Raw genomic sequence first — 6,293 nt, 5'->3', positions numbered from 1 at the left:
TGGGGCCAAATGCAGTGAATCTTTAAAAAGCCTGTGTTGAGGATAATGAATTGAAGTTTTTTCCGGGATAGCTGTCAAAAGAAATTTGCAGATGTTCATTTGTTTGTAATAGAGAATCCAATTGTTCCAAAGTATAAGGGAGGTAAATGCACGCCAGATCGCAAGCTGCGAGGGTCCGGAGGCGATGTCGGCCTTTAATAATAAGTTTGGCTACAAGTTCTGGTGGGGTGGTAACTGTTTGATGTGGCTGGTGCAGCAGAAAAAGCCACTCGGTGATGATGAGTGGGGTTTTTGAAGTATCATCCCACTGAAAGGGCAGCACATGGAAGTTTGGGCACTTACCAAAAATACCGAGGCTGAGGGGAAGGGACCGGTCTGTCCGATGTGCCTGGCGGTGTTTGATGGCGCTGGCGACTCTCTGCAAAGCCTCCCAGGCTTCTGGCGTTAGCGAGCGTGGGGAAGCCAGGTCGCCGTCTCCTCGTAGAAGGTCGAAGAGCGGTGCCAGTTCTTCTGTGGTGGGGCCCAGGAGAGGTCGGATCCACGTGATGACGCCGCACAGCTGTTGCGTGTCTCTTAATGTCTGGGGGTGCTCGTTGATGGACAGAGGTTGAGGCACGACGGTCCTTCCTGTGATTAAAAACCCGAGGTACTTCCATGGGCTCCATAGCTGGATTTTTTCCTGAGCTATCTGAAACCCCGCGCTTTTGACAGCTGCGACAGTCTTGGAAAGTGCTGCGTCTGAGTAAGACTTGGTGGAAGCACAGATTAGTACATCGTCCATGTAATGTAGGTGTGAGACTCTGTCCAAAGTTTCTCTCATCTGCCTCACGATCGTCATTGGGGACCGCTGAAGAAAAGCCCCTTGTCTGAAGTTTCTGGCCCTGGTGGAGAAAGTTACATGCCAAGGGCCCCGAGACCTGAGCACAGCTGCTGGCATTGCTAAGCTATTGTTCACAGGTGTGTTTGCTGTATGCTACACTGAACCCAATGAAAGGAAGAAGGGGGCCCCTTGCCTTTTTGCAACAATAGCCTTGGAAGTTGTCCCACCTCTCGGCCTGGCTGGACTTCTCCTGAGTTTTGGGTGGTCCCCCACAGAAGACCCCTCACTTGTCTTACAACCGCCGTGACAGACAGACTGAGATGTACAAGGCCTCTCCATCAAAGACCGAGACATGAAATCCCTATGTGAAAAGGCCCCCCCACACTCTTTCCAAGGACTGGGACTGAGACCCTAACCTGGGGGAGGTGTGTGGGGGAGGCAAGCTAACCAAAGCAAGATGGATGTTGCAGGTGCGAGCAGTGGACCAAGAAGACAATGGCTCTCACCGACTGCAGAGAACATGGACTGTGTGTACCCTTCTCTAAATACCATTTTTTCCCCCAAAAATACAATAGACTACCTTTGATTCAGTTTCATGTTTTACCCCTTCCCCCATCAACAAAAAGAGGACAATAAGAGTTCGGATGAACTGCAACCCTGAGATCTCCCCAGATGTGACCTGGTGAACGCCATTGGCTGGACATCAAAGGACTTCGCCTTTTCTATGTTTGGTAGCTCTATACCTTCCTTCCTCTTCCTCCCTCTTTTTCCCTTTTCCCCAATTCCTCCCCAATGCATTTTCTTGTGGTTATTCCATACAGGTACATTTGTTTTGATTATCACTGCAGCCCCCTGTACTGTGTCGGTGTTTTTTGCACTCTGAGATCAACCCACAAACCATCACGAAACCCATTCGTAAGGATGGATCGTGACACTTGCATACATACTATAGAAACCTTCTATCAAACCTTAAAAATTCTCTACAAATTCATTTCCAACATTACTGGGTCTGGCACTGCCCAGATCTGGTGTTTGCTGCCACCTCCAGTGCCCAGATCTGGAAATTCCCTTGTTCCGGCAGAGCCAAGTCCAGCAATTTTCTGGTAAAGAAAGCCAAAATCTGGCAATTTCCCACTGCTGACACTGGCAATGCCAAGACCTGGTGTTTGCTGCCACCGCCTGTACCCCAATCTGGACATACTCGGTTCCAACACAGCCCAAGTGCAGCAGTTTTTTGGAAAAAGAAGACAAAACGCAGCAATTTCCTGGTGCCAAGACTGTCACCACCCAGACCTGGTGTTTGATGGCACCGCCCATACCCAGATCTGAACATTTCCCTGTGCCACCACAGCCCAAGTCCAGCAATTGGCTGGCAAAGAAAGCCAAAACCAGGCAAATACCTGGTGCCTACACTACTCTGATCTCGTGTGTGCTGACACCGCCAGTGCCCTGATCCGGAATTTTTCAGATGCCTGCACAGCACAATTCCAGCAGTTTGCTGGCACAGAAAGGTCACATTTGGCAATTTTCCAGTGCCAGCACATTCCCCGCCAAGATCTGGTGTGCGCTGGCACTGCCAGTGCCCTCATCTGGCAATTTCCCAGTGCTGGCACAACCCAAATGCAGCCATTTTCTGGCAAAGAAAGCCAAACCCGGCAGCTTCCCGGTGCTGCCACCAGCACCACTGTCTCTGTCTCTCTGGGAGCCTCTCAGGAACCCTGGGCCAGTCCCGAGTCGGCAGACACCGGGGGCAGCCCCGACACGGCCGACAGCGGGGAGACACTCTCTGTGCCCCGAGGGTACTGAGGGCACCTGGGCTGGCCGCCTTTGCAGCACAAGAGACACCAGAGACAGCGGTAGAAGAGAAAGGGCCGAATCTTAGCAGGGGTTAATCCAAGGTTTTATTCCAGGTGTCCCAAAGGAGCCCCTACACCTCAGGGGCCTCCTGCCGAAAGCCCGGGAGATGTGCCAAGGTTACATTTAAAGGGAGGTGGAAACCCAAAGTAGAGAACATTTGACTAACCAAGAAGTGACCCTAAGGGATGGGTCCTGGGGGATGGACATTTAGGACAGCGTATGGGGCAAGGCTTGGGGGGCTGACCCCTGGCCTCTGGCTCATCACTCGACATCCTGGACCGAAGCTTCTAGAGGGAGGGGATGGGATGCTGAGTGATTGACAGAGAGCCAGGGTGGGGATTTGGGGATGATCTCAGCAAGGGCAAAGGATTACACAGGGAAAGGGAGGGGGGTACCATCTGGGATGAACCATTTGGGAAAAATACGGGGATACAAAACCAAAACTATCACAAAGTATTACAATGTATGAAAACACACTACAACACACCACCCAGATCTGGTGCCTGCTGCACAAGTGCCCAGATCCGGAAATTTCCCAGTGCTGGCACAGCCCAAGTCCTGCATTTTTCTGGCACAGAAAACCATAATCTAGCAATTTCCTGATGCCAATACAGGCGCCCAGACCTGGTGTTTGCTGCCACTGCCAGTGCTCACATCTGGATATTTCCCCGTTCTGGCAGAGCCAAGTCCAGCAATTTTCTGGCAAAGAAAGCCAAAATCTGGCAATTCCCTGCTACCGTCATTGGCAATGCCAAGATCCGGTGTTTGCTGGCACCACCAGTGCCCAGATGCGGGAATTTCCCTGTGCCATCACAGCCCAAATGCAGCAATTGTCTGGCAAAGAAAGCCAAAACCCGGCACCTCCCAGATCTGGTGTGTTGGGGTTGGTTTAAAAGAAGAAGGAGACCTTGGCTAAAGGCCGTGGGAAAACCCTCTTTAGTTGGGGTCAGCAGGAGCTCCCGCCCATAATCCTCTTGTTCAGTTATGCAGATTGTTACTAGAAAGTTCTGAGTTCTCTTTGCTACCGTTGGTTACATTTTACTGCAAAAATTGTAATATTCATAATCCTTCCTTCCTCTTGGATCCTTCCCTCAGATCCCACCTTAACCCCTCCCCATATATAAAAGTATAAATATCCCTGCAGGACCCTGGACCCAGGCTTTTTTCTGCTTTGCTCTGTGTACTGTGCACGCCGTCCTGTTTGTTGTGTTTGCCTTCATTAAAGTTCTGTTTCCAGACAAGCAGATGAAAGCAGTCTCTGTCTGTAAAGTGGCCAGAGCTGGTTCTCAGGGAAACCACTGGCCAATGGTCCGGACGAGGACCAGAAGGTTTCACTGGTGTTTGCTGGCACCGCCAGGGCCCAGATCTGGAAATTTCCCTATTCTAACACAGCCCAAGGGCAGCAATTTGCTGGCACAGAAATCCAAAACCCGGCCACTTTCTGCTACTGGCTCTGGCACCGCCCACATCTTGTGTTTGCAGTGCCCATACCCAGATTTGGAAATTTCCCGGTGCCAGCAGAGCCCAAATCCGGCAGATTTCTGTCGCTGCCAACGACACCACCCAGATCTGGTGTTTGCTGGCAGCGCCAGCGCCCAGATCTGAAAAGTTCCTGGTGCCAGCACAGCCCAAGTCCAGTGATTTGCTGGCACAGAAAGCCAAAAGTTGGAAATTTCCAGGTTCTGGCTCCAGCACCATCCAGATCTGGTGTTTGCTGGCAGCGCCAGTGCCCAGATTTGGAAATTTCCCAGTGCCTTCACAGCCCAGGTCCAGCAATTTGGTTTTAGCTAGCTTAGGCAGAGAAGTTCCTGGGACTGGGACTTTCCTTTTTCTTGGAACTGTTTAAACCTGCTCTGGACTGAAAACCCAGAAAAACACCTGCAGCTCACACCTGTGGCCCACCGAGGTCTGGGACGCTGCATTCCAGCACCAGAGGGACTTAGAAGAGACCGAGTGAGCCAACTACAGCCCACAAAAAGCACCTTCTGAATTTGCCAACTCTTCAGCACTGTCAGAGGTTTCATTTAATATTATTCATTTTTCATGCTTGTGAATACTTTACTTGTTAAATAAACTGGGGTTTTATCCACTTTTCTCCAGGGAAGTTTTTTCCGGAACTAGTAGGGGGAGGAGCCACTTGAAGTTGCTTTCTAGACGGACCCCTTTTGGAGGTTTCCTCCCAAAATTTGCCCTAACACAGCACAAACAGTCACAATGAAAACTTCACCAGTGGCATAATTTCCTGGGGGCAAATCTTGTGACAGAAGCTTGACCTTGTTCTCCAGGAGAGATTCTTGGCAAGAGCAGACAGGAGAAGATTCCTGGAAAACTGGAACAGCTTTCCAGAAGGGAAATGAAAATGAAAGAAACAATCCAAGATGTTTTCCTCTATTTATTTCTATACTCCCCTTTTCCATGTTGCACTACTTCTCCATCCCAGTAATTCCAGATGCACTGCACCTCTAAGATCGGTGGCTTAGTGATTTTTAGACACTCTAAAATACCATGAGGCACACACAGATTTCCTTCCCCTGTTTTTACTGGAAGGCAACACTGGAGATGTAAGTGCAGTGCTGGGCTCAGGTAGGAATCCTAGCCCAAGGGAAGGTGTCCCGCCAGTGTTTGCCCCTCAGCCAGGCCAATGCAGAGCAGCAAGCGAGGGGATTGCTGTGCCAGTGTGCAGGAGTCAGGGCTCTGCACCTGGGCTCAAGGCTGCAAAGTTCCCGTGTTTGGACAGACTCAGGGGCTGTGCCCGGGGCGCGCGGGGCTCGAACGTGGGGCTCGTGGGGCGAGCGGGGAACGGACACGGGGACGAACGGCCCCGGTGCTTCAGTTGCAGCGGCGGCAACAGCGGCAGAAGAAACAAAAGCAGATAACTCTATAACTCTTTCTCTTTCTCTCTTTCTTTCTCTGTCTCTCTTTCTTGGTCTTTCTCTCTTTCTGTCTCTGAGTCTCCCTTTCCCGTTGTCGGGCACCCTTCTCCCGGGGTCCCTTGCCCGGCGTCCCTCTCCTCTCCCCGCCTCCCTCTCGTGTCCCCGCCTCCCTCTCCCCCTGCCGGGCCGGGCCATGCCCCCGGCCCGCCCCCGGCCCCGGGCGGGGCTGCCCCGTGCCCGGCCCCGCCCGTCCCGCCGCGGTCTCGCCTCCGCCCGGCTCTGGCCCTACTGGCGGTGGCGCTGCTGGGCGGGCATCACTGCCTGGTGCGGGGGCGGCATCGCCGCCCTTCGCCTCCGCCTGGCCCGAGCCCGGCCCCGGCCCCGAGGCAGGCTCCAGCCCCGAGCCCGGCCCCGGCCCCGGCTCCTGCCGGGGCCCGCGGAGGACACAGGCGGCGCGGCCGCTGCCGCCGCCTCCGCTGCGGCTTCCCCGGCCCGAGCTCCGCCGCTCGGCAGCGCGGCCGCCGGCCCCGAGCCTCCCGTGCCGCGTTGCGAGGAGCGAAGGCCTGGGCATGGCCGGCCCGGGGCGGCTGAGGAGCGCTCGGGGGCCCTTGCTGGCCCCGGGCCGAGCGCTGACAGCCGCGTCCCGCCCGCAGGGACGGCGCCCGAGGCCCTGCAGGAGCGCTACCGCCTGGGTTCGCTGCTGGGGCGCGGAGGATTCGGCAGCGTCTTCGCGGCCACGCGGC

Source organism: Agelaius phoeniceus, chromosome 34 (assembly GCF_051311805.1).
Source record: "Agelaius phoeniceus isolate bAgePho1 chromosome 34, bAgePho1.hap1, whole genome shotgun sequence".
Taxonomy (NCBI): Eukaryota; Metazoa; Chordata; class Aves; order Passeriformes; family Icteridae; genus Agelaius; species Agelaius phoeniceus.
This window is presented reverse-complemented; position numbering follows the sequence as displayed.